The 26,836-nt window shown below is 39.4% G+C and overlaps 1 protein-coding gene across 3 annotated transcripts in view; it reads right to left on the minus strand.

Moving 5' to 3' along the window:
* Il15 (interleukin 15) overlaps positions 1 to 26,836 on the minus strand; it is an 81,597-nt gene that overhangs the window by 38,246 nt on the left and 16,515 nt on the right. For 2 of the 3 annotated variants that reach the window (XM_041663649.1, XM_041663648.1), the window contains exon 2: positions 21,639 to 21,759. The exons of the other annotated variant lie outside the window; for it this stretch is intronic. The gene's annotated coding sequence lies outside the window, so the exon portion shown is untranslated. The remainder of the gene's footprint in view (positions 1 to 21,638; positions 21,760 to 26,836) is intronic. 3 annotated transcript variants of the gene reach the window in all.

The raw sequence follows: 26,836 nt of genomic DNA on the forward strand, positions 1-26,836 counted from the left end.
TATATTTTTACTTTTAAAATTACAATCTTACTTTCAGTTATATGTAATATATTTTAAATTATGCTCATAATTCAAAATATAGGGAAGAAGTCCCGGGGAGGCCTAAAAGTGTGAGCCAATTTCCTCCTTGTCTGATGGTCAGAGAGTTTGGAGGTTGCTTGACTGTTGACAACAAACATAGCTACAAATCCTGCCTTGGGATGTGATCACTTGGTTCTTTTGACATTAAGATGGCTCCTACATGTAGATCCATTCCATCCTGAGAGATGGTCGGGATGTGCCCGTGTACACCTGCTACTTCTTTCATGATGTGAGGTTACCTGGCGAGTGGCTGCCCCTTCAAGTTATTCGGTCTAGGGTGGCATCACTGCCTCAACACAGAATGCTAATGACTTGATGTCTCAACGTGTTAAAGCAATTAACTGTGCAAGCTGTCCTTTGTATCATGTTAAAGTAGTCTCTTGTTGCTTTATTTCCCCTTTTGCATTGGGGTTTAAAAGCGTGCGGGAAGTTAAACGCAGGAGATTTCAGTATTCACTAGAACTCCCTCTCGATACTGTTCTATGGTTTCTGTTTTATTATTTTCTCATCTTCGTACTCTTTTTTTTTATTTTAGGAACTAATGTATTTATTTTAATGTTTTTCAATTTCATTTCCTCACATTTATAAATATTTGTCTCACAGTGGTATGTTTTTTCCATTTTGGTGAAGTACCTGTTGATTATTTTCCTGATGTGTCCTGTCATTGAGGGCTTGGCAGGGTCATGGTGTAGCATCATGCCAACATGCATTTTAATTTTGTGTCTCTAATTATGTGGTAGCTCTTTCATTCCTGCTCTTTCTTGATATTTTTTTTTTATTGAGAAAAGGAGAAAAAAAAAACAAGTTTCCACCTCCTCCCAGCCTCCCATTTCCCTCGTATTCTTTACTTGTATTTCTGGTCTGCATGCCTCTAACATGGCAAGTGGTATTTTTGTCGAGGCTGATCCCCAGCAAAGTACAAATATATATTAAAGATATTAATGTGTATACATTATATATGTATATAAATCATGAGAATCAGAACCAAATCACACATCTACAAATACTAAAACACACAGTAGCTCATTATTTCCAAAAGGCTTGGTCAATTCTTGGCTTTTGGAGTATTTCTATTTGTATTACCAACTACTATCTCAAATGTAATAAATCTAAAAAAAAATAATCTCCTCAGCTACAACACCCTGTTCTTGCAACTCCCATTTCTCCTGAAGCCAACAGAATAGTCATTCATCGCCCAAGAGTGTCCTTGGCTGGAGAACTCTTTGCTCTCAGATAGCCTTCTCTGCTCTCCCTTATCGCCATGGCACTGGAAGACACACAGCTTGAGTTGAATGCATCTTGTGGTTGGATTCCTGTGAAGTATTTTGCTCATACTTTGATTTTGCTGTATACTCCTGATGGTGGGTTTAGTCAGCATCACTCAGTTAAGTAATGACTATAATACTACTAATTCTTTTTTTTTAAATATTTATTTATTATGTATACAATATTTTGTCTGCTTGTATGCCTGCAGGCCAGAAGAGGGCAACAGACCTCATTGCAGATGCTTGTGAGCCACCATGTGGTTGCTGGGAATTGAACTCAGGACCTTTGGAAGAACAGGCAATGCTCTTAACCTCTGAGCCAGCTCTCCAGCCCAAAATACTGCTAATTCTTGAATTCAAATGAACTTTTAGAGACCCGCTCAATTATGCATTTGTATTTCCAAATTCATTTCTCATTAGTTTCCAACAAGAAGATATATGTTCCCATGTGCCCTTTTACTTTGAATGTGAGGATGACCTTGCCATATGCTACTTATATTCTGCATGAACAATGGCTGGGGATGATCAAGTGCTTACTACTGACATCACTATTCCCATTAATTTTTATTTTATTACTAATTTTTATGTTACAACAACTTTGAAAGGAGGGCATACCATAATTTTAAATATAATACAGTTGAGGTATAAAGAAGTTACCTGGATTTATTTGGCTTACACTTCCATGTCACTGTTCATCATTGAAAGAAGTCAGGGCAGGAACTCAAACAGGGCAGGAACCTGGAGACAGGAGCTGATGCCAGCCCATGGAGGGGTGCTGCTTACTGGCTTGCTCTCCTAACTAGCTCAACCTACCAGGACCACCAGCACAGGAGTGGCACTACCTACTGGGGGATGGATCCTCCTCTATCAATTGCTAATTAAGAAAACGCCCTACATGCTTGCGTATAGAGCCTGATATGCCGGAACCATTTTCTTAACGAAGGGTCTCTCCTCTCAGATGACTCTAGCTTGTGTCAAGTTGACATTAATCCAGCCAGCACACATCTTAATGCACGATTACGCAGCTCACAGCAGCACCAGACCAGGAATTCAGGTAGCCTCGCTTTAGAATTAAGCCAGTGTCATCTCCAATGTACATAGTCATCACTATGTAGGTCCTCAGGATTCAACCTTGGACATGACATTTGGCCTAGATCTGGTTTATCCATATAAAGAGAAGAAATCTTGCCAGTGAAGGCTCACATGAGGCTGTCCCACAGAAGAGGAGAATATGATACGTTCTAGTATTCTCCCAAGAGGGTGCGACGGCAAAGCAAGGCAAAGCAGAAGCTACCAATCACGGACTAACTCCTCCTTCCTGAACTGACACCAATGCGGTGTGGTCTGAAGATCACTGTTACTATGGACTATGCATCCAGAAATACCAACATGAAAGCCATCCCAGTCCAGAAGCAACCAGTGTGACAGTGTAACAAGTGGGGGAATAACTCAGGCAGAAAGAAGGCTGGAGTAACACACTGAAACCTCCTTTCTGGAAAGAATAAAGAAATGTCTGCCAAAACTCACAGGGAACTTGAAAGGTAGTTGAGGAACATTTGTGTTGGAGTAGCAGTGGCAAGATAGCCTGATGGAAGCTGAACCTGGCACGCCAGAGAGCCTGGGAGACAGACAGCCTCAGGAGAGCATCAGTGCCTTCTCTTAAAGACCCTCCATTGAAGAAAAGTGTGGCTATGGAATGCTAGGTTCATGTGACATTAATTTAGAAACAATCATTTAACACATTAATAAAATTACAAAAAGGTGTAAACACAACCATATAATGTGTATGTATTAATAAAGAGAAATTGTTTACTCCACAACCTTTTAGAGCTCAAATTAGATTCCCGGTAAAGTGAGCTTTACTAACTGTGACAGCAGACAAAGCTTAATGGCCCATAATAAAAATGTTAACAATGCCAGATTACAGAATATTAAAATAACCTACTGTACCAGAAAACTAAAATGAGAGATTAAATAAGTAAGCTCATTAGGGGTTGATGGTCATGAAGAAGATCATTCTCACATATCCATGCACAGCGGAGTAATCTCCAGAGTGTTCTAGCAATGCATTCTGTGCACTAAGAGAAAAGCAAACACACCCACATTATCAAACACTCTGAGAGAATTTAACAAAAAAGCCAAAGTTATTCAAAAAACCTTGTGTTTGATTCAACTCCACCCTTCCTTCCTCGAACAGAATAAACGAGTCCTAAGAAGCAAGAGGTGTTCTTGTTTCTTCATCCTGCCGGCTGAACAAATTGTGTCCTTTTTAAAAGTAAGGAGACTGTGAGAATTAAAAAAAATAACCAGGGGTGAGTTAAACCGCTGGTGGACAGACGTGAGCTCCTGCAGTTTCCAGGCTGACTTGCTCATACTCTTTGCTCATTTTATGTTGTCCCACAGATAAGCATGCCACTGTCTCAGTTGATGATAACTCGGGCACGATGGCTTTCTAAGCATCAGGCTACAAGTTAAGTGGCATGCAAGCTGGGGTAAGGACTGTGGGTCTGTCACGCACCAGGACATCAGTGAAGCAGATATGATGATACGTTCCCTGCTACAAGTGAAAATAAAAGGATCGGAGGCATATGGGAGGTTCTAATATAAAACTAAGTGGCAGACCTGGGAATCTAAGGGCCTGCGATCCACTCCGCTCAATTGTGTAAGGATTAAACAGGTAGAGATTTATGGAAATACAGTCACCTCTATTTAAAGGGGGGAGAAACGGAATGGCCATGACATCTACGATCATGCAATTAACAAAACTGAGCCAACATCAGAGGTGCCACAAAGATTAAAGTGTCAACGTCTATGATATGTCTGGGAAAAGGCCAGTGATAAGTGAAAAGTAATAACTTGCTGTCTGTAGGAGAGATAGCTAACTCCCAGGAGCCACTAAATCATACCCACAGGAAAGACAGCTAACTCCCAGTAGCCACTAGATCATACAGTACTTAAGAATGGTTATGACAATTGGTATTGGTATTGGATTGGTATTACTGTCGGGTAGTGGTGGTGCACACCTTTAATCCCAGCACTTGGGAGGCAGAGGCAGGTGGATCTCTCTGAGTTCAAGACCAGCCTGATCTACAGAGTGAGTTCCAGAACAGGCTTCTAAACTACAGAGAAACCCTGTCTCGAAAAACCATAAGAAAAAGAAAACAAGAACAGATTGGAAAATAGATAGGCAGTTAAATAATTTCAAGTGCAGACTTAATCCTTGAATAGGAATACTACACATTACAATAATGTTACATTTTCCCAAATTATTTCCTAAGAAATGAAATTGAAAGCCAAGTTAACACACAGGAGCTGATAGAGGAAGTGAAATTGACGTTGCACTGTGTTCCTAAGTTCATTTAGAAGAGAATCCACTGGTATGGACACTTCTTAGATAGAAAAAGAATTACTAAATAATAAAGAGGAAGCAGACTTAGTGGAACTTAAAATCAACTACTTGGTGAAAAGAATGCAGCTCATTGGCACTGAACTGATTCTATGAATCCTTCTAAATCTGCACACTGAAGCAGCAGGATAGAGGTTGGAGGAATCACTTAGCCAATCCATGGAACAATTAACCAGCTCTTTCAGAGAAAGCAGTCTCAACTCGTGTCGTGACAAATTGCAAGTTTATTTTTTGAACAAAGTTATCCAGAGAAAATGTATCTGATTTCTGACTAATGATATTGATATTTAGAAAAGAAAGATTAACAGATTTGACAACATATAAGTAATTAAATTCTATAAATTAATATGTAGTAAAAGTATAAGATTAATGTATTTTATAAAGTAAAATATATTACAATATAGCACCTTAACAGGTGAAGTGATTATACAAATTAAAAATACAAACATTCCTAACTACAAAGATATTAAGCATAGTTTCAATATATGAAAAAACAAGCAATAAATGAATACAGTTTCTATAATATTCGAGAGTGAAAAACCCCAGGCCCCTCCCCCATCTGCATCGCCTTCTCTAGCCAGCCAGCTGGCAAGTTTCCTGCAGGTAGGCTTCCTAAGCTATAAGCCCCACTCTGCCCCAACCCTCATATCCGTCTTGACCGCATAGGAACTCTGAAGCACAGGCTGTGACTGCACAGAGCAGACCAAGACAGCAGACAAAGAGAGTGGACCAAGACAGTGGGCCAAGAGAGACTTCAGCGGCTCTCTGAGAGACAGACAGTGGTAGTACAAAGCAGTCCAAAACCAGTTTCCAAAGACACACACAGCAACTACAAAGACTGGACCAAAAGGGAAAGACAATGCCAGTACCAACTGGAGGAAGGGATAAGTAGGTGCCAATGTAAGAATTCATTGAACAACCTAAAAAGCAACATGGTAACACCAGAACCCAGTGGTCATACAACAGGTGGGTTTGATCATCCTAACCCAGAAGAAGCAGAAGAAAACAATTTTAAATGTAACTTTATGAGGATGACAGAGACCTTTAAAGAGCAAATGAAAAATTTCCTTAAAGAAATGGAGGAAAAGATAAACAAAAATGGAAGAAATCAATAAATTTCTTAAAGAAACCCAAGAAAACCAAGAAAAAACAATCAAATAGGTAAGGCAATCAGTTCAAGACTTGAAAACTGAAAGAGAGGCAATAAAGAAAACACAAACCAAGGGAACTCTGGAAATGGAAAATCTGGGAAAACAAACGGGAACTGCAGATACAAGCATAACCAGCAGAATACAAGAGATGAAGGAGAGAATCTCGGGTGTTGAAGATAGTGTAGAGATGTAAATGAGTCTGCTCATTTGTTTCTGGGCCACCAAATCAGAATAATAAAACAGAAACTAGATTAATTACAGCACTGTTTGGACTATTAGCTCAGGCTTCTTATTAACTAACACTTAATCTTAAATTAACCCATTTCTATAAATCTGTGTATTGCCACTAGGTTGTGGTTTACTGGGTAAGGTTCTGTTCTGGTGTCTTCTCCTTTGGCAGCTCCATAGCATCTCTCTGACTCTGCCTACTCTATCTATCTATCTATCTATCTATCTATCTATCTATCTCTACATATATATATATATATATATATATATATATATATAATCTTCTAGGCATAGCTATATTATGCCCTGCTTTATGCCAAAACAGTTTGTTATTATCCAAAGATAATAAAACATTCACAGCATAGAGAGAGGAATCCCACATCATCTCCCTTTTTCTGTCTAAATGAAAAGGAAGGTTTTAACTTTAATATGGTAAAATTACATAAACAAAACAGTTATTAAGCAAGAATTATAGGTACAATATTTAGTCAATTTACATTTGGCAAATTAAGGAAAATATCAACTATCTTTGTGAGTCTAAAGTTTTATATCTACTTTATCTTTTATCATAACTAAGGAAAACTATAACTATTTGTCTTCAAGTTTTCAAAGACCACAGAAGGATAAAATATCACCTAAGTAAACAGGAAGTGCATTGTATGCAGCTTCCAAAGTTCTAGAATTGACAGACAGTCACCCAAAGTTCTTTTTTAACATTGGATCATCCATCTTCAGCCTATAAGCCCATGGTATCTGGCAAATATTTCCACGAAGCAGAAAATTTGAAAGGTTGTTTCACATATATTGGCGGTTTGTTAGTCGTGTTCTTCTGTGTCCTGCAGAATGTCTGGCACAATCTTTCATAATCAGAAGGAACCCTAAAGGACCATCCTATCTTTTGGAAAGTTCAGCAGTCACTTTCCTATGGGTTCTGCAAGTCTAGTTTATACAGAATACCATCAAGCAGTACAGACAAGAACAGTTTCTTCCCCAAATGGCTAGCTTTGTCACATTGAAGGCAAATTCCAAAATGGGTTTCTTCACTGCCTATAAACTTCTCTGAAGTGTTGGTGCTGCCAGAAGCAGACATGTCTCACTATTAAGAAAAGTCTAAGTTCTTAAAACATTTTAAATGCCATATTCTGCAAGTCTTTGAAAGGTTTAAAGAATACCTACCCATCTGAATAAGAAAACCTAACATGACTACAAGTTTGGCTATTATAGATGATTAACTATTAATCTTTATTTCATAGTTATACACTACATTTTTAAATGAATTACACAAACAAAATACTGTAAACAAGAGCAGAAATATCTATCTATATCTATCTATCTATATCTCTCTATATATATACAGTGTAACAAATTTTCCTTCAATTTGTATCAATAGACTAAGATCCATACCAATACAAAGTATTCATCTCTATATCATATTCCCATTTAAATGAAAACAAACATTTATAAACAATCATTTTGGGAATTTGACTGTGGTTTTCTTCAAGCTACTTCCTGTTGTTTGTTGGACAAAGTTTCCTTAGAGTTCATAGAGATCTTTCAGGGGGTTCTTGTTCTATCAAACCACATTAGCCTGGAAGGAATTCACAGGTTCTCATCTTCTGTGTAAACAAAAGCAGAACCTCTTTTCCAAAGTAACATATCCTTAGACTCAAATTTTAAGTGAAGATACCTTTAAAATATACATGTTGATTTAGCTTAGCAGCCCCCAGAATCAAATGTCTCTCTGCAGTCAAAAAATTCAAAGAGAACACAATAATATGATTAATTCAGACTCTTTGAGTATTTTTCATCTTTACATGGCTTTTTTCTTTAATCCCTTAATCTATGACTGTGTGTATTCTTTCATATTACATTTATTGTTTCTTTAAAGACTTTATTTTACTTTTTAAAACCTATTTCTTTTTATAATTGCCTATACTGTTTTTCTTCTCTGTCTTAAGCCTATGTACATTTATCCAACACTGTGACCCATTCAGAGGTCTTTTTGTCTGAATTCATCTTTATTGCATATCTGTTATCATTTTTTGACCAGGAGTACTTTTTTAAATTCTAAATCTAAGCAGCATGGCTAGGGATAAGGTTGCTTTGCCTTTTGGCCCCACACAGTTCTACATGGTAGAGGTATGTTCATCGCCAGCTCTGTGAGCCATGCTCAATGCCCCAACTCCAGGGATGTAGCAGGTCTATGGCACCATTAAGCAATTTGTAACATGCTGCTTGCAGACTCCATTTAAGTACAAGACCTCTTGAATAAACCAGAGTTCATGCTACTAGCATGAACCAGGAAGCCACTATTTTTTAAAGAAGCCACAACTCTGCTTCCTGCCAGAAAACAGAGCCAATATTTTTTTAAAAAATGGCTACCAAGAAGCTGTGCTTAACTCTGTTCTTTTGTATCTAGAATTCCTTCCCAAGCTCTCTCAGTTTTTATGTGGATATAGTTGCCCAACTCTGGTGTCATCTGTAAACAGAGGCTGATTGTTTGTTTGCCGGCTGCCCAGACAAAAATAATCACATAGAAGCTATATTAATTACAACACTATTTAGCCTATTAGCTCAGGCTTATTATTAACTATTACATCTTAATTAACCCATATCTATTAATCTGTGTATTTCCATGAGGCTGTGGCTTAACAGGTAAGGATCTGTTCTGGCATCTTTCTTCTTTTGCAGCTGCATGGCAAATCTCTGACACTGCCTACTCTCTCTCTATATATATATATATATCTCATCAAGCATGTCTATATTCTGCCCTGCTATAGGCTAAAGCAACTTCTTTCTTAACCAAAGAAATAAAACAAATTCATAGCATACAGAGGGGAATCCCACATCATAGAGAAAATAGATTAATAGGTCAAAGAAAATGTCAAATGCAACAAATTCTTAAGACAAAACACCCATGAAATCTGGACACCATGGAAAAAACAGTCCTAAGGATGATAGGCATAAAAGAAGGAGAAGAACTCCAGCTCAAAGGCACAGAAAATATATTGAACAAAATCATTGAAGAAAACTTTTCCAACCTAAAGTAGGTTATCTCTATGAAGGTACAAGAAGCTTACAGAACACCAAACAGACTGAACCAAAAAAAAGGCCCCTTGCCATATAATAATCAAAACACAAAACATACAACAAAAAAGAAAGAATATTAAGAGCTGCAAAGGAAAAAGGCTAGGTAACATCTAAAGGCAGATCTATCAGAATTGTATCCAACTTCTCAATGGTCCTGAACAGATGTACTGTAGACACTAAAAGGCCATGAATGGAAATCCAGATGACTATACCCAGAAAAGCTTTCAATCACCATCAATGGAAAAAACAAGATATTCCATGACAAAACCAGATTTAAACAAAACATATCCACAAATCCAGTCCTACATAAAATACTAGAAGGAAAAACTCCAACCCAAAGAAGCTAACTGTAACCACAAAAATGCAGGCAACAGATAACCGCACACCAGAAAACCCCAAAGAAGGGGAAAACACAAACACTACCACCAAAAAATAAGAATTCACAGTCACTGGTCATTAATATCTTTTAATATCAATGGACTCAATTTTCCTATAAAAAGACACAGGCTAAAAGAATGGACACAAAAGCAGGATCCATCCTTCTACTGTATTCAAGAAATACACCTCAACCTCAAAGACAGACATTACCTCAGAGTAAAGGGATGGGAAAAGATTTTTCAATCAAATGGACCTAAGAAACTGGTATAGCTATCCTAATGTCTAACAAAATAGACTTCAAACTAAAATCAATCAGAAGAGATGGAGAAGGACACTTCATACTTATCACAGGAAAAATTCATCAAGATGAAGACACAATCCTGAACATCTATGCCCCAAATACAAAAGCACTCACATATGAAAAAAAAAATTACTAAAGCTTAAACAGCACATCAAACCCTACATACTAATAGGAGGAAACTTCAACACCCCTCTCTCCACAATGGATAGGTCAACCAGGCATAAACTTAACAGAGAAATAAGAGAACTAACAGATGTCATGACTCAAGTGGACTTAATAGACATCTACAGAACATTTCACCCAAACACAAAAGAATGTACCTTCTTCTCAGGACTTCATAAAACCTTCTCTAAAACTGACCAAATAGTTGGTAATTAAGCAAACCTCAACAGATTAAAAAAAAATTGGAGTAACCCCATGTATCCTATTGGATCACCATGGTTTAAAGTTAGAATTTAACAATAATACTAATTGCAGAAAACCTACAATCTTGTGGAAATTGGACAGTGAACTATTGAGTCACCCTGGGTCAAGGAAGAAATAAAAATAGATATTAAAGACACCCTAGAATTCAACAAAAATGAAGGCACACCATGCCCAAACCTATGCGGCACTTTGAAATCCATGCTAAGAGGAAAGTTCATAGTACTCAGTGCCTACATAAAGAAAGCACACCTGAAAGCTCTAGAAAAAAAAGAAACAGACTCACCCTGGAGGAGTAGATGACAGAAAATAATCAAATTGAGAGCTGAAATCAATAAAATAGAAACATAGAATCAATGCAAAAAAGAGCTGGTTCTTTGAGAAAATCAGCAAGATAGACAAACCCTCGGGCAACTAATTAAAGGCAGAGAGAGAACATCCAAATTAACAAAATCAGAATTGAAAAGGGGGAAATAACAATAGACACTGAGAAAATCCAGAGAATCACTAGGTCATACTACAAAACCTGTACTACATCAAATAGGAAAATGTAAAAAAAAAAAAAATAGACAAATTTCTGGATAGGTACCACATACCAAAATTAAATGAAGACCAGGTGAACAATTTATATAGACCTATAGCCTGCAAGGAAATAGAAGCAGTCATCAAAAGCCTCCCAATCAAAACAAACAAGCAAAAAAAAAATGGCCAGATGGTTTCAGTGCCGAATTCTACAAGAACTTCAAAGAAAAGCTAACCTATACTCCTCAAATTGTTCCACATAATAGAAAGAGAAGGAACATTACCAAACTCTTTTTATGAGACTACAGTTTTCCTGATACTGAACCCACACAAAGACTCAACCAAGAAAGAGAATTACAAACCAATCTCACTCATGTACATTGTTGCAAAATACTCAGTAAAATATTGGTGAACCAAATCCAAGAACACATTAGAAAAGTCATTCACCATGACCAAGTAGGCTTCATCCCAGAGATGCAGGGATGGTTCAACATAGGAAAGAAAATCTGCCAATGTAATCCACCATATAAATAAATTGAAATAAAAAAAACCATATGATCATCTTATTAGATGCTGAAGAAGCATTTGACAAAATCCAACACTCCTTCTTGATAAAGGTCTTGGAGAGATCAGGGAAACAAGGAACATATCTAAACATAATAAAAGCAATATACAGCAAGCTGACAGCCAATATCAAATTAAATGGAAAGAAGCTCAAAGTGATTCCACTAAAGTTAGAAACAAGGCTGTCCACTCTCCCCATATCTATTCAAAATAGTTCTTAAAGTTCTAGCTAAAGTATTAAGACAACAAATGGAGATCAAGGGGATTCAACTTGGAAAGAAAGAAGTCAAACTTTCTCTATTTGCAGGATATGATAGTATACAAAAGTGACCCCAAAAACTCTACCAGGGAACTCCTACAGCTGATAAATACCCTCAGTAATGTGGCAGAATACAAGATCAACTCAAAAAAATCATTAGCCATCCTATATACAAATGGTAAAGGAGCTGAAAAATAAATCAGAGAAACATGACCCTTTACAACAGTCACAATTAACAGAAAATATCTGGGGGTAACACCATGCAAAGACGTGAAAGACCTGTTTGAAAAGAATTTTAAGTCTTCGAAGAAAGAAATTGAAGAAGATATGAGAAAATGGAAAAATCCTCCATGCTCTTGGACAGATAGGATCAACATAATAAAAATGGCAATTCTACCAAAAGCAATCTATAGATTCAACGCAATCCCCACCAAAATCCCAAGACAATTCTTCACAGACCTTGAAAGAACAATACTCAACTTCATATGGAAAAATGAAAAACCCAGGATAGCCAAAAAAAATTCTGTACAATAAAGGAACTTCTGCATGCATCACCATCCCTGACATCAAGCTCTATTATAGAGCTAAGGTATAAAAACAGCCTGGTGTTGGCATAAAAACAGACAGGTAGACGAATGGAATTGAATCAAAGACCCCAATATTAATCCACTCACCCATGAACAGTGAAGTTTTGACAAAGAAGTTAAAATTATACAATGGAAAAAAAGAAAGAATACTCAATAAATTGTTGGTACAACTGGATGTCAACATGTAGAAGAATACAAATAGATCCATATCTATCCCCATGAACAAAACTCAAGTCCAAATAGATTAAAGACCTCAATATAAATCCACCCACACTGAACCTGAGAGAAGAGAAAGTAGGAAGTAGCCTTCAATACTTGGGTACAAGAGACTACTTTCTAAATATAACACCAGTAGCACAGGCACTGAGAGCAACAATAATTAAATGGGACCTCCTGAAACTGAGAAGCTTCTGTAAAGCAGGAAGCACAGTCAATAAGACAGAAAGGCAGCCTATTGAATGGGAAAATATCTTCACCAACCATATATCAGACAAAGGACTGATTTCCAAAATATATAAAGAACTTAAGGAATTAGACATCAAAATATCAAATAATCCATTTAAAAATGGAGTACAGATTTAAACAGAGAATTCTCAATGAAAGCACCTTAAATGGCCAAAAAAAAAAAGCACTTAAGGACATGTTCAACATCCTTAACCATCAGGGAAATGCAAATCAATGTAACTCTGAGATACCAACTTATACCTGTCAGAATGGCTAAGATCAAAAACATCAATGATAGCTTATGCTGGAGAAGATGTAGAGTAAGGGGAACACTCCTCCACTGCTGGTAGAAATTCAAACTTATAAAACCACTCTGGAAATCAGTTTGGCAATTTCTCAGAAAAAATGGGAATCAACCTACTTCAAGAGCCAGAAATACCACTCTTAGGCATATCCCCAAATGATGCTCAATCATACTACAAAGACATTTGTTTAACTATGTTTGTAGCAGTATTATTTGTAATAGCCAGAACCTGGAAAGAACCAAGATGCCCCTCAACCAAAGAATGGATTTTTAAAAAGTGGTATATTTACACAATTTACTCAGTAAAGTGGTAAATTTATACAATTTACTCAGCAGTAAAAAAACAATGACATCTTGAAGTTTGCATGCAAATGGATAGAACTGGAAATAAACATTGTGAGGCAACCCTGACTCAGACAGATGAGCTTGGTATGTACTTACTCATAAGAGGATACTAGCTTTAAAGCAAAGGATAATGAGTCTATAGTCCACAACCCCAGAGAAGCTAAAGAACAAGGAGAACTGTAGAAGGAGCAGTGGGCCTGCTTTTTGTCCTGCCCAGCTCCCACCTGGCTAGCTCAATCTTAATCTGAGGGTCATGGGTTCGAGCCCCATGTTGGGCACCATTTGTAGAAGGAGCAGCAGGCCTGCTTTTGGTCCTGGCTGGCTCCCGCAAGGCTAGCTTAGCCCCGGAATAACAACACACAAACTGTATTCATATAAACACTGCCTGGCCCGTTATATCTAGCCGCTTCTTAGCTAATTCTCATATCTTGCTTAACCCATTTCTAATAATGTGTGTAGCACCATGAGGTGGTGTCTTACTGGGAAAGATTCAGCATGTCTGACCTGGCAGCTGGCTCCATCGCATCTGGCTCCATGGCATCTGACCTCACTTCTTTTCTTCCCAGCATTTTGTTCTGTCTACTCCACCCACCTAAGGGCTGGCCTATCAAATGGGCCAAGGCAGTTTCTTTATTAACCAATGAAATCAATACAAACAGAAGACCCTCCCACATCAGAGAACTCTAAGAAAAACATATATAGATCCCCCTGGGACAGGGAAATAGACAATATCTTTTGACAAAATTGGGAACATGGGGTTGGGAGGAGAAAGGAGAATAGAAGGGAAAGAGGAGAGAAGAAGGGGAAGGGAAAGAAGAACTTGAGGGAATGGGATAATTGAGATGGGGGAAGGACAGATGGAGAGCAAGGAAAGAGATATCTTGATTGAGGGAGCCATTATGGGGCTAGCAAGAAACCTGGCACTAGAAAAATTCCCAGGAATCCATAAAGATGACCCCAGCTAACACCCTAAGCAATAGTGGAGAGGGTATTAATTGTCCTTGCCCTATAGTCAGATTGATGACTATCTTACATGTCACCATAGAACCTTCATCCAGCAACTGATGAAAGCAGAAACAGAGATCCACAGTGGAGCACTGGACTGAGCTCCCAAAGTCCAATTGAAGAGTGGGAGGAGTGAGAATATGAGCAAAGAGGTCAAGACCATGATGAGGACACCCATTAAAACAGCTGACCTGAGCTAATGGGAGCTGACCAACTCCAGCCGAATAGGAAAGGAAACAGCATAGGTCCAATCTAGTCCCTCTGAATGTGGATGACAGTTGTTTGACTGGGGACAGACTGTGGAGCTACTAGCAGTGGCAGCAGAATGTATCCCTACTGCTTGTACTGGCCTTTTAAAACTGATTCTCTTTGGAGGGATAGCTTACTCAGCCTAGATATTGTAGGGAGGGCTTTGGTCCTTCCTCAAAGCAATGTACCTTACCCTCTCTGAGAAGTGGATGGGGTGGGGATGAGGAAGAGAGAATGGGAGGAGGTGGGAACTGGGATTCGTATGCAAAATGAAAAGAGGAAAGTCTTTTTAAAAAAACAAAATAAAAAGCTGGGTGGTGGTGGCGCACACCTTTAATCCCATCACTCGGGAGGCAGAGGCAGGTGGAGCTCTGTGAGCTTGAGGCCAGCCTGGTTTACAAGAGCTAGTTCCAGGACAGGTACCAAAGCTACAGAGAAACCCTGCCTTGCAAAAACCAAAATAAAATAAAATGAAATGAAATAAAAAATTTGCCTTCCAAATTCTGTCAACTGCATTCTGCTCCACCCAGGGTGGTTAAACCATCCTTACCGTAGTTCTTGTTCATCCTTAAAGTCTCCCTGCAGAATGCAGGCAAGTTTAGAACACAGACTTTCAATCCCTCATTTCTTCAATAAATACTAGATGACAAGTAGCATTTTATGTGGGTTTGAATACCTTTTAATGTACTGAAATGCTTTTTCTGTTTCTTCTTATGCACAATGTCTGTTCATGTTCTTTCCCTACACCCAGTGGCCTTGTACCCATCCTTCTCTATTCATATTTCCATGATTTCTATTAGAGAAAAATTTCCTACCTATCCCCTCTCTCCCCAGCTCAGCATTTTCATTTTCAGTTTCTCCAGATTCTTCTTATTCCCAACAAAGAAAATTTTTTTTCAATGAGTCAGACTTATGTTTTGATTGAAGCCTGTTTTAGAAGCTGGAAGTGAGTTAACAGTTGGAAATTTCTAGTGAGATACTTCTGGGATTTCTAGGTGACAATTTATCAAATATAACTTTTCTTTAGCTTGCTTGTTTTTGAGTCCAAGTTCTTCTTTCTGCTTTGTTGGTTAAACTGGTCATCACAGGGACACGCCAGGTTTGAGCAGTGCCACCTTATTTGTACATATAGCAGAACTGTTTCTAGAATTTTGTCATTAGTTATGACATTCTCTTTGGGCTAATATTGTGTATATATATATATATATATATATATATATATATATATATGTTTGTGTATGCACATGTGTTTCATGTTAATAAAATGCTTATAATTTAATTTGTTGAGTCATTGTTATTGTATGTACATGTCTGAGTGTGTATCTGTATGGTGTCTATACATGTGTATATGGGTGTGTATATGTAGGCATACATCTGAACATACAAGTGTGTTTGTGTGCATATGGAGACCAGAGATTAACATCTAATGTTTTCTCTGATGGTTTTTTACCTAACTTTTTAAGACAGGATCTCTCTGAAACTGGAGCTCACTGATTCCACAAGACTGAAGAGTTGAAGAGTTCTGTGGATTCCCCTGGTTTTGCCTGCACCCCAGTGCTAGAATACCAACATGGGCCACTGAATCCAGCTTAAAATGGGTGCTGGGGCCGGGCGGTGGTGGCGCATGCCTTTAATCCCAGCACTCGGGAGGCAGAGGCAGGCGGATCTCTGTGAGTTCGAGACCAGCCTGGTCTACAAGAGCTAGTTCCAGGACAGGCTCCAAAACCACAGAGAAACCCTGTCTCGAAAAACCAAAAAAAAAAAACAAAAAAAAACAAAATGGGTGCTGGGTATCAAAATATGCATCCTCACATATATGCATCAGGATCCTTACCTACAGAGTCATCTTGCCAACCCTGAATTATCATTATTTTTTTAAACATCTACAAAGACTATTAAATTATTTTCAACTGAATTTTTTCAACTGTAGATATTTGCATATGATTTTCTTTTGACTCCAAGGATATGATGAATTAATTTCAGATTTAATAAGCTTTGATTTCTAGGAAAAACCTTAATTGGTAGTAATATATTATTCTTCCAATGAACAACTGGGTTTTTTTAATTTACTAAAGTGTTTTAAACTTATGTTCATAAATAAATAAGTTAGGCTATCTAGCATAATATTAATATGAGCCAACATTAACTCCAATATCCTTATTAGGAAATGGTATAACATTTCATTGGCTTGAGAAGGTCAGTTTATCAAGGAAGACAACATAATGCATAGTATATGTCCTAAAAATCACAGCTTTAATGTAGAAAGGAGAAACAGACAAATGCACCACTCTTCCTAGCAAACAATAAAAGGGAATTTCAGCACCTGTGTTGTGGGTCCAAGAACAATTCCTAAGGTTGGTCCCACTGATTTGTTTGGTGCATTGCACTCAATAATGGTGCAGCTCTTAACAATGACAGAGCTCACCAACAGTGGCAGTTTCCATAATGCCCAAGTCTCCTGGAACACTGCCAAAATTAAGCATATGTTGGACCACCAAGTAAGTCACCATAAAATTAAATTGACAGAAATTCTATCTGTGAAAAATTGCAAAGAAAACAATGATACAAGAAATTTTCGATTGCTTGAAAATGAAGCACCACAGGTTTAAATAATCTGTGGCCCAGTGTAGAAGTCCCAACAGACATCAGAAAGCAAAAAAGAACAAAATGATGTCATTTTTAAACATGGGAATATTTACATAAGAAACGAATTTCCAGGAAATCCAGAGATTGTGAACTGGAAAATAAGAGGAAACGGGCAAGTCGGTTCTGGGAAGAGCTTCAGAGCTGACCGACTGTTTCCCAGTACAGACAGCCAAGCAGGTTGCACTGTAAGGAGTCAGTCACGGGCGAAGAGAAGGGAGTGAACTGATAACAGCCTCGTGGGTCAGAACTGTTGACAGCATGCTAAGTTTCCACAGGACAAAGGAACCAATGCTGACAAGGCCTGAATCTGCCTGCTGAAATGTGAAGTTCACGAGCACTTGGGTACCAATTCTGTCAACCCCAGCTTCAGCGTGAGAAGATGCTACCAAGAAACCTATCATTTCCTTCCCTTTTCTTGTTTGTTCAAAGATGAACTCTCAGAGATCTGCATAGAATGCAAGCGTCTTTCTCTGTTTCTTCCGGCAAGGCTTTCCGCTTGGGTATACCTGTCACTCAGCAGGGCATGTTGTTTTTTGGATCCTCATCTGATGTTGGTTCATGGGTATCAGTGTGTTTCCTCCACATTCCCATCCTTTCCTGTTGTCTCAGGAAAGGTTCCCACACAAGGTTTTCTACCTCAACTGCTTGGCCGATAGATGCTATAGTTAGCATTTCACAGTGTCTTCCAGGCTCCTAAAGTTTTGCTATTGAATTATTTGTGGATGTCTCCCAGCCCCTGCCACCAGGTCCGGTCTCCTTGTCCTTTGTATGGTTTCCAGAAAGATATTTAGCATTTGGCATTAACCAGTGTCATCTTCTTTGTGGAACCAGAACAGTTCGTGCGATGGTGAAGTGGTGACGTTAGGAAGATGCACAGATAGTGATACAAGTCAACTTTCACATATTTTCTGGACTATTTAGTGAGCACCTGTAATATATTCAGACATCTGTGCCTGCTAATTTGGTTGTCAACTTGGCTGAATTAAGAAGATGCCTAGAAAACTGGTAATTTTCACTTCTAGGAGTATCTGTGAAAGGGGATTTTGAGAAGACTGTTTCCCGTGTGAAGGAGCTGGGCAGATAGGAATCCCCGGGGATGGGAAAGACCACGGGAAAAATGGAACACAAAAGCAGAAGTAGGAAACTAGCCTTTGCTCATGCTCCCGTTTCTGGGCAAGCACCCTTGTTCACTGTTGTTGTCTAAGGACATGAGACTCCAGGTTCTTTAATTATTGACCACAGACTTGCACAAGTGGACCCGTCTCTAGGGACAGCCAAGCCTTTGGTCCTACTTAAACTGGGGCTGCCCTTGGCCCTTCTGCCATTCTGAGGCTTCCACCTTATTCAGTCTGGGAAGATGTGCTCTCCATCCTGCAAGCATTCACTGTGGGACTTTTCAGCCTCTGGGATCCTCTGAGTTAGGCAATAAGTCATCTTCTGTAATAACATTCTTTTGGTTCTGCTTCTCTGGAGAAGGCTGAGTAATACAGCCAACCCCCAAGGAAGTATTTCTAATAAATGTTAAAAGTCTACACAGAGTCACTCACAAAAGAAATGTGCTCATTGAGTATTTTCAATATCTACCCAAATTAAGGAGGTTAACTATGGATTTTTAACACATTTTAAATTGTGTTACTATGTGCATTAAGGTAATATTTACTTCTGTAGTATCACAAGGAACTGCCGTAATTTTCTGGTAAGCACACAAAGCCACAAAACAAATGGCTTTCTTACATAGACCATGTAGAACTAACTCTAGAATAAATCTTGTAATAAATTATCTCTTAGCCATTGCATAACTGGCTATAAGTCTTCTACTACACACTTACCTGTAGGTATCACTTTGACGATAGTGAACACCCAGTATTTTGAAAACCAGGAAGATAATAAAAAATAGAATGAAAAGCTTTCATCAAATAGGGTTTAACACTGGTTTAGGGCCACCACAGCCTGTAGACTGTGGTCCTCACTGAAACACAAGGAGAAGGCTTGGAGTGAAAGCACATCCAGGAGAGACCAGATCAACACACCACAGACAGAAATTCTCCTTCATACAAACATTTATTTTCAGAGTGTAAGAAGTTAAACAGCGTGAAAAGCACTACAGGCGAGGCTGGGCTGTTACTGCAGCCCAGGATTCTTTACTGTTGGGCCTCAAGTGTCCAATAATAAGAATATAAAAATGTAGATTGCAGAAATAAGAATGTAGAAATAACGAAATATAAAGTTGTAAGCCTAGGAGAACGAGAAGAGACTGTCAGCAGCCTTCTCAGCAGCTTGAGGATTAACATGGGTTACTCTGCTTTACAACCCATAGCTCTATTAACAAGGCAGAAGCATCTCTCTGCAAACTGAGAACCTACACCCCCGGCCATCCTTGATTAATAACAGATGTGAGCTGAGCTAACTTTTAGGAGATAGACACATGACCTCTGGGTTACACGTTATCCCTGCTATATGAAACTGGCAGCATCAAAGGGGAGAGCACAGGGGTTCAGTAAAGAACCCCTGGAAGTACCAAGAAAGACAACAGATTAAGTACAAACACTAGTTTAACTGAAAAACTCTGATTGTAAAGTAAGGCAATCTATGTCTGAGTTTTTCATCGAGATTGTAAAAATTTCAAAGGCCCGTTCACAAGCGTTCACACAAAGGAAACCAGAATGAAGTTATTCAGGGAACCCAGAGGGATTGAAAAAAAATAAATTCGGGAAGCAGGTAACACTTTTCTTATGTTTTCAGAAGACTTGTTTGCTATTGTATTAGTTACTATGGGGCAGGGCATGTCCTCTTTAACTTGTTTGCATCCTTCAGGTGCAGTTTGGGTCAAAGAAAGCCCATCCACCATAGTTTATCACAATGGAATTTAAAAACCCTATGATAATTACTTATTTTTATTGATATCCCACAGTGACAAAGCAATTCAAAGCTACAGTGTTTCTGATAAAAATGCAACAAGTTCTACAGCTCCAATATCCAGGATGCCAACCTGCCTCCTCCTTGAGCCCCTACTACAGCAGTCCCTGAAATGTGTGTGTCTAAAACACTAAGTATAAATTGATTTTTGGGTTCAGGGAATTTGTAACAAGATTTCTAGGTAAGACAGCCTTTCAAGGAAACCTGGGAAGCTACTGGGTTGATTTGTTTACAGTTAATTATTATTATTATTATTATTAATTATTATTTGTTTACAGTTAATTATTGCCTAGGGCAGGTTCTTCACACATTTTCTTTCAAATTTTATTACCTTTATAATTTTTCAGCAGCGAAAATGAACAAGCAAGACAAGAATTCCCTTTCCTTTCTACCGATTCTTACAAAGACCTCCACTTCTATAACCCGTGATGGGGAATCTTTGACAACCAATTATTTTAAGAAGTGGGACCAAGTTAGGGTGTGGCTTTCTGGGACCCTGAGAAAAATGGGGTGGCCTGGGTGCCCTCTCTCTGTGTGGTTCCCTAGCAGCACAGCTGACCTTTGGACGTCTCATTCCTGTTTTGCGAGTTTTCCCCTTATAATATATTATAAAAATACAATTGTTTTGTCTTTTAGCTAGCCTGATTATTTTTCAAATCAAGCTAACTTCAACAAACCTGCCTCCTTGCCTCCTGTATTGTCAATCTTGATCTGAGCACACATTATAGACTCTTGTCTGAAGGTGACACAGAAATTACAACTGAGCATAAAAATGAAATTATGCATTTGTCAAGAAGAATACAGAGCTTGTATTTATATTATTTTACCTTTAATGTTTCTATTTAGCTCTACACGTGAACTTGTCCAGGCTTTGTTCTCAATTAGTTTCAAAAAAATTGCAATTACTCATCAAACAATTAGACAAGCCAATGTCTAATCTGCCATTTTCTGATCTGCCTGCATTAGGCGCTGCATGGAGCGATGGCTAGCAGAACTACTTTCATGCATAAGCTGAAGCATGCCATTCCTTCAGAATTACCTAATAATAGAGCAGAAAGTGAGGTGAAGAATTCACTCAACACGGGAGCCAGAATTGGGACAGCACTCTTCACAGGGCAAATCTCACTTGTCACCTGTTTTTGGAAGTGAAGATGTGCTGGGGCCAGTCATGTCCATCACATCCCAAGGCTTCTACCCACCCACAAAACTGGGCTGATTGGTCTGTCCAGAGATATTTTAAATTAAATAGCCTAAAATATTTCTAGTCTGACTCCAGGTAAAAGAAAGCAGCCACCTCTATTATGTGGCCGATTCCCTGTCGTTGCCCACATTTCCAAACTCTGGCATCTCTTTTTACACCAACAGGCTCCTTTTCTTAAACCTCAAGTGTAAACAACTGTATCTCATAGCCATGCCCTATTTATTGTTTGGTACAGTTTAAGTCACATGATATAATTCTTAAATTTTTGCTTACTTGACCTCCTGTAGGCTGGTTATCTGCTGACAGGGGCCGTGTGCTCTAAAGGACCTCACCAGCGTGGACCACGAAGAGACACTGCTTCAAAGAGCCAGAGGGCCATGTGTCGGCATGGACTCTGCAGGAGCAAAAGGCAGGGCTTAAAGACATAGAATCACACACTGACTGACCCCCTATTCCTCAAAATTATGGCTAGCTATGGAGCTGATCATTCTGTTAAAGACAAGACTTGCGTGGAGAAAATATCAAAAATCGGTCTGAATTGTTTTGTTTTGTTTTATAAATTTTCCCTAAAGTCTTCAAAATGTCCCAGACTATAAGTGATGCCCATGTTGACTGTAACTCTGATAATAACTCAAAGCAAACAAGATGTCAAAAATGCTTGTTGGCTTTGCATTCAATTACTAAATCTAAGCAAGATGATGATCATGGTATGCACCTGTTCTAGGATTCTCCACTCAGGCAATTAGAAATATAGTATATATAATGTCATTTATAAAGTATAGCTGCTTTGGGCGCTTGGTTACACGGTTAGAGAAGTTTAAAATGGGCTACCCCAATTTTGCTGTAGCATTTCATGCTTTTCAAAAGAGTAAAATAATAATTTCTATCTTTTAAAATAATTATATAACACCTTGGGCATATTCCAGAAGGACTATATTGATAGGAGGGACATCGTGTTCATAGCATGGCTATTACCTTAGATAAACTCTGATCATCACTGAAGTATAAAAATTACAAATTAAAAGAAGAAACACTGTGTTGCCCAAAACCTTCAGGCAAGTTTGTAAGAGGGTTTGGATATTGGCTCTGTGACTGACTCACAGATAGGAAAACTCTCCTATTTAGCCTGTAACACCAGCAGTCCACTCCAAGACCTCATCTCTGGTTCGGAAGACTAAACACCAGGGAGGTGAGGGCACAGCAGTGTAACATCTCCGCTCAAGGACATCCCTGCTAGAGCATCAACCTCTCACAGGTGCTACTCACTCCCTCTCCTTCTCTTATGCCCCTCTCCTGTCCCTTTCGCTCTCCTTCCACCCCCTACCATGTAAGGACATGGTAAGATGATAGCCAGAGGCAGGAAAAGACATCTTTCACTAGAAAACAAACCAGCTGGCTTCTTGTTCCTAAAATTCCCAGGCTCCAGAATGGGAAGAAACAAATTCCTACTGTTTACACCTCTTATTCTCTAGACTACTCTTACAATGCCCACAGCTGTCTAATACAAATTATCCCACTTCCTCATCAGTCAGGATAGCGGTTTTGCCTCCAATGCTTCTCGGCAAAAACTCCCGTATTTCCCCTGGCTTCCTACTGTGGTTCCTACTGCTGTGACAAAGATCATGACCAAAAAAGCAACTTGGATTGGCGAGGGTTTATTTCAGCTCTCAGTTTATAGTACACCATGAAGCAAAGTCAGGGCAGGAAGCTTAAGGCAGGAACTGAACAGAGGCCATGGAGAAAAGCTACTGACTGGACTCTTCTCTGTGGCTTGGTCAGCTGGCTTTTTATACCACCTCCTGGCCAGGGGTAGGGCCACCCACAGTGGACTGAGCTCTTCCCCACCAATCATGAAGATGCCCCTATGGGGAGGCCAGTGGGGCGTTTTCTCAACCGAAGTTCCCTCTTTCCAGATGATCCGGCTTTTGCTGAGGTGACAAAAACTAACCATCACCCCAAGAAACCAAAGTAATTCGATCCCGATGAACCAATTGCAGGACTAAGAAAAGGAACTGAGAGCTGAGAGGCTACCAGTCATTCACTGTAATGCTGAGCTATGGCTGTTACGGAGAGCCCACCCCTAACAAAGGATCCACACCAACCCAGGAGAAACTCAGCCCCTTAGGCCTCTGCCATCCCCCAAATCTCTAGCTGGAGTCAATGAGAGCCAGAAGAAGGTTAGAAAGCATGCTACACGGACTGCCCTCTTTCCCCTTCTCATCTACAGGTCGGGCTCGGATTGGGGCGACATGGGCAGAAGATGTCAGGATAGGACTAGATAATTAAATATTGTGAAAAATAGGAGAAAATATATAGAAAACAAAGCCCTGCTTCTATTCGCAGAAAAGAACTGGAGAACACTGTGTAACCTTTTGAGGTCTAAAATCTCAGTTTGAATGCATTTACACACTCGAGCATTACGTGGGAGAAAGCAATAAATAGCATTTATTTATTGCTATTTATTTATAGCATTTATTTAAATAGATATTTAAAAGTGTTAGAGGAGGTTTGGATATTCTGATTTAACATTCATCAGACAGCTATGAAATATATTGTTATTTTCTATAAAGGTACTTAGCCTGGTGATGCTTGGCAGGGGAAGCCATGTCCCTGTCATGTAGCACTCTGGAAACCCAACACTGTCTCAATCAAGGGAACAAGAAATGAATTTAACTGAACACCATCTCTCAAGAGTAACCAGTTAAGACACTTTGGTTTCCCTGTTGGAAAAGTTCTAGAAACGGTGAACAACGATTACTTTCTCTTAATGCCTTTTCTGTGTCTGATTTTCCAGTTTCTAGTGAGCCCCATCTTAAAAGTGTACAGAGCTGTGCTGTCGAACCTGATAGCCACAAACCCCACGTGATCTTCTGAGAATAAATGAAGTCAAATAGAAGGAAACCAGAAAACCACTTCCTCTTCCTGGAGCCAACTGCATCTCAAGTGTGGAAACGCTGGCGTGCTGTGTCAGACACTGTGGGGTCAGTGGCTGTCATCACAGCGGACGGACTAGGAAACACTGGTGGAGGATCAGTACAGGACTCACCTGCAGACAGACGTGGGTTTGAAACCTGACTTAGCCACTATCTAGCAATACCACCGGGTGAGTTAATTCAAACTGTTTTTATCGGTGGAATTGGGAAGGCGCTAATACCTACCTCACACAAGGGCTGTGCAATTCAGGTCATGCGTGTAAGCTCCATACAACAAGCCTAGGCACACAGAGAGCACGCGAAACCATTATTGTGTTTGCACTGTGGTTTTATTTCTGTATTTGTTTCTTTAAATGTGAAGGGTGATGGGTTGACTCTGTATCAGATCTAATAGGACAAGCAGGTTTGTACCTAAGATGACAATGGTCTACCGAGATGACACATATCTAGATAGGATTTCAAAACTCTCGAAAAGGCTCTCAAATGCCATCAGGAGGTGGGCAAAGGCTCACAGCTGAAGAGGAGGGGCAGCAATGGGGAGGTTCCCAAAGATGGAGAGTTGAAGGTAAGTTTCAGACAACATAAGGACCACAGCGGTAGAAGAACAAGACTAGAGAATGAGAGGAATCCCACCATGCTTGTAGAAAGAGATAGCTCTTAACTCCTAGAGAATATGAGTTTTCTTTCCACCCCACAGGCTAAGCCATGTCTTATCAAAATGATCTATTTAGGCTTGACTCTAACAGTGGTCGCTTCTGACCTTCTTCCTTCATTTGCATATTATCTTTATATAACTCTTATACATGCATGCCACTTCAAACTGTAGAAATAGCTATAGAAAGCTATTTCCTGAATTTTGGGGATTTGCTGTTAAACTACCTCCTTCCAGTTCACAGAAATGTATTAAACACAAGAGGTTCCCAGGTATGCATTTAAAATGCAGGCCCCCGCTTTTGATTCCTTCTGGAATTTATATAAAAAGATCCTTATAAAATTTATTCTTCATTATAAAACTTGGCAAATCATCACTAAGCAATTTTCCAGTCCTGCCACCAGAGATGATTGTTTAAGTGTTAATGCGTGTGCTGTATTTATAGCAGCCCAGCAATAGCAATCTCAGCGTGATCACTCTTGGCAGCCCCAGAAGACACACCTCACTGTTTGTCCCGGGAAGTATCCTTTGATAGTTGCAATGACGCGCACTCGCTGTTACCTGCTGATAATGTCCCGTCAAAAGGCACGACAGCTTAATGACACAGCACAGCGCCTTCTGGCAAATACCCGGATGCAAATATTTCTATTGCCTCCCGCAGCAGCACAGCAGTAGGGTTACCGCAGTACTCAGAAATCACACGATCAAATAAAGCCATCTAGGACAAAGCGGTTCTTTTATTAAACACTGATGTACTTTTGACCATAAAATCCTTTGGTGCTTATTCGGTCTACAAATGGTTTCACCAAGACTGACTGACGTTCTTTTATGCTTTAATTATTCTTGTTGATGAGACCTCAGGCACCACTCATTCTGAATACTTGACTTTTGTGCAACGTACAGAGTGGTTTACATTGTACGTCTGAATCAACAGAGTAGCCTCAGATTCCTGGAGTGGTTCCAGGAATCTTATGTCTAAGGCTCTGCTTGCTGGGCCCCTCCCCAACAAAGGAACCAAACATCTAATAATTGCAAGCCACAGCTTGCTGGACTGTTGCTATTAACAGGGTTTATTTGCCAGTTGGCATAATAGACTACTGAGCTCCTGTGCGGTGAATGCGGCTGCCGGTTTTCCTCTCCCTGACCTGGACAGCAGACAGTGTCCATACAGTCAATTGTCATTGCTTTGTCCTCAATAGGGTTGTGTGTGGTTGTCTGGGGGAGAGCGAGTAAAGCACTGGCCCCCATGACCGTGGACTTAACTCATAATTGCACCTTTTCTCCATGGGTCTCATTAGCTAGTTATCAACAGGCCAACTGTTACTCCGGTACAGTAGCATGCATTCAACCACTACTAAGAATGGGTACTTTTACCTTCTTAATTATTTTTGGCTTTTCCCTTCTGTTTTCTATTACTTCTGTGATCCTCAGATTCACTGTAAAGAAAATGCGTGTTCTAGTGGCCAGCAAATACTGACTCGTTCCTCGTGAAATCAAGTTTGCTACACTCTGAGGCTCGGCCCCGCCAGTGCTGGTCACAAGATGTTAGAGGTGGTTACAGTTTTGTTTTTTACGATGCCAGGTTTCTTTCAAGGGTTGTGCTTTCGGTTTTGTTTTGAACTGTTTTGTTGAAGAGGGAACTGAAGGATATAGCAGGTGCACGTGGATAACTCACTTCTTGTATCAGGACAATCCCTACATAAGGAAGGTGACAATCCTACGTGGCTAATACTGAAAGTAGATTCTTTAACACACAGGTTGGGAGGAAAGATGACTGAAAAGGCTTTTCTATAACTTAGGACTTGAAATATCCTAAAAGGTCGTGTCATCCAGGTGTGCTTCCTTGCGCAAATGCTGTTTGCAGGTGGAGTTTGGGGGCAGTATTT

Source organism: Microtus oregoni, unplaced genomic scaffold (assembly GCF_018167655.1).
Source record: "Microtus oregoni isolate MIOR12 unplaced genomic scaffold, Mior012 000014F_ref0000157, whole genome shotgun sequence".
Lineage (NCBI taxonomy): Eukaryota > Metazoa > Chordata > Mammalia > Rodentia > Cricetidae > Microtus > Microtus oregoni.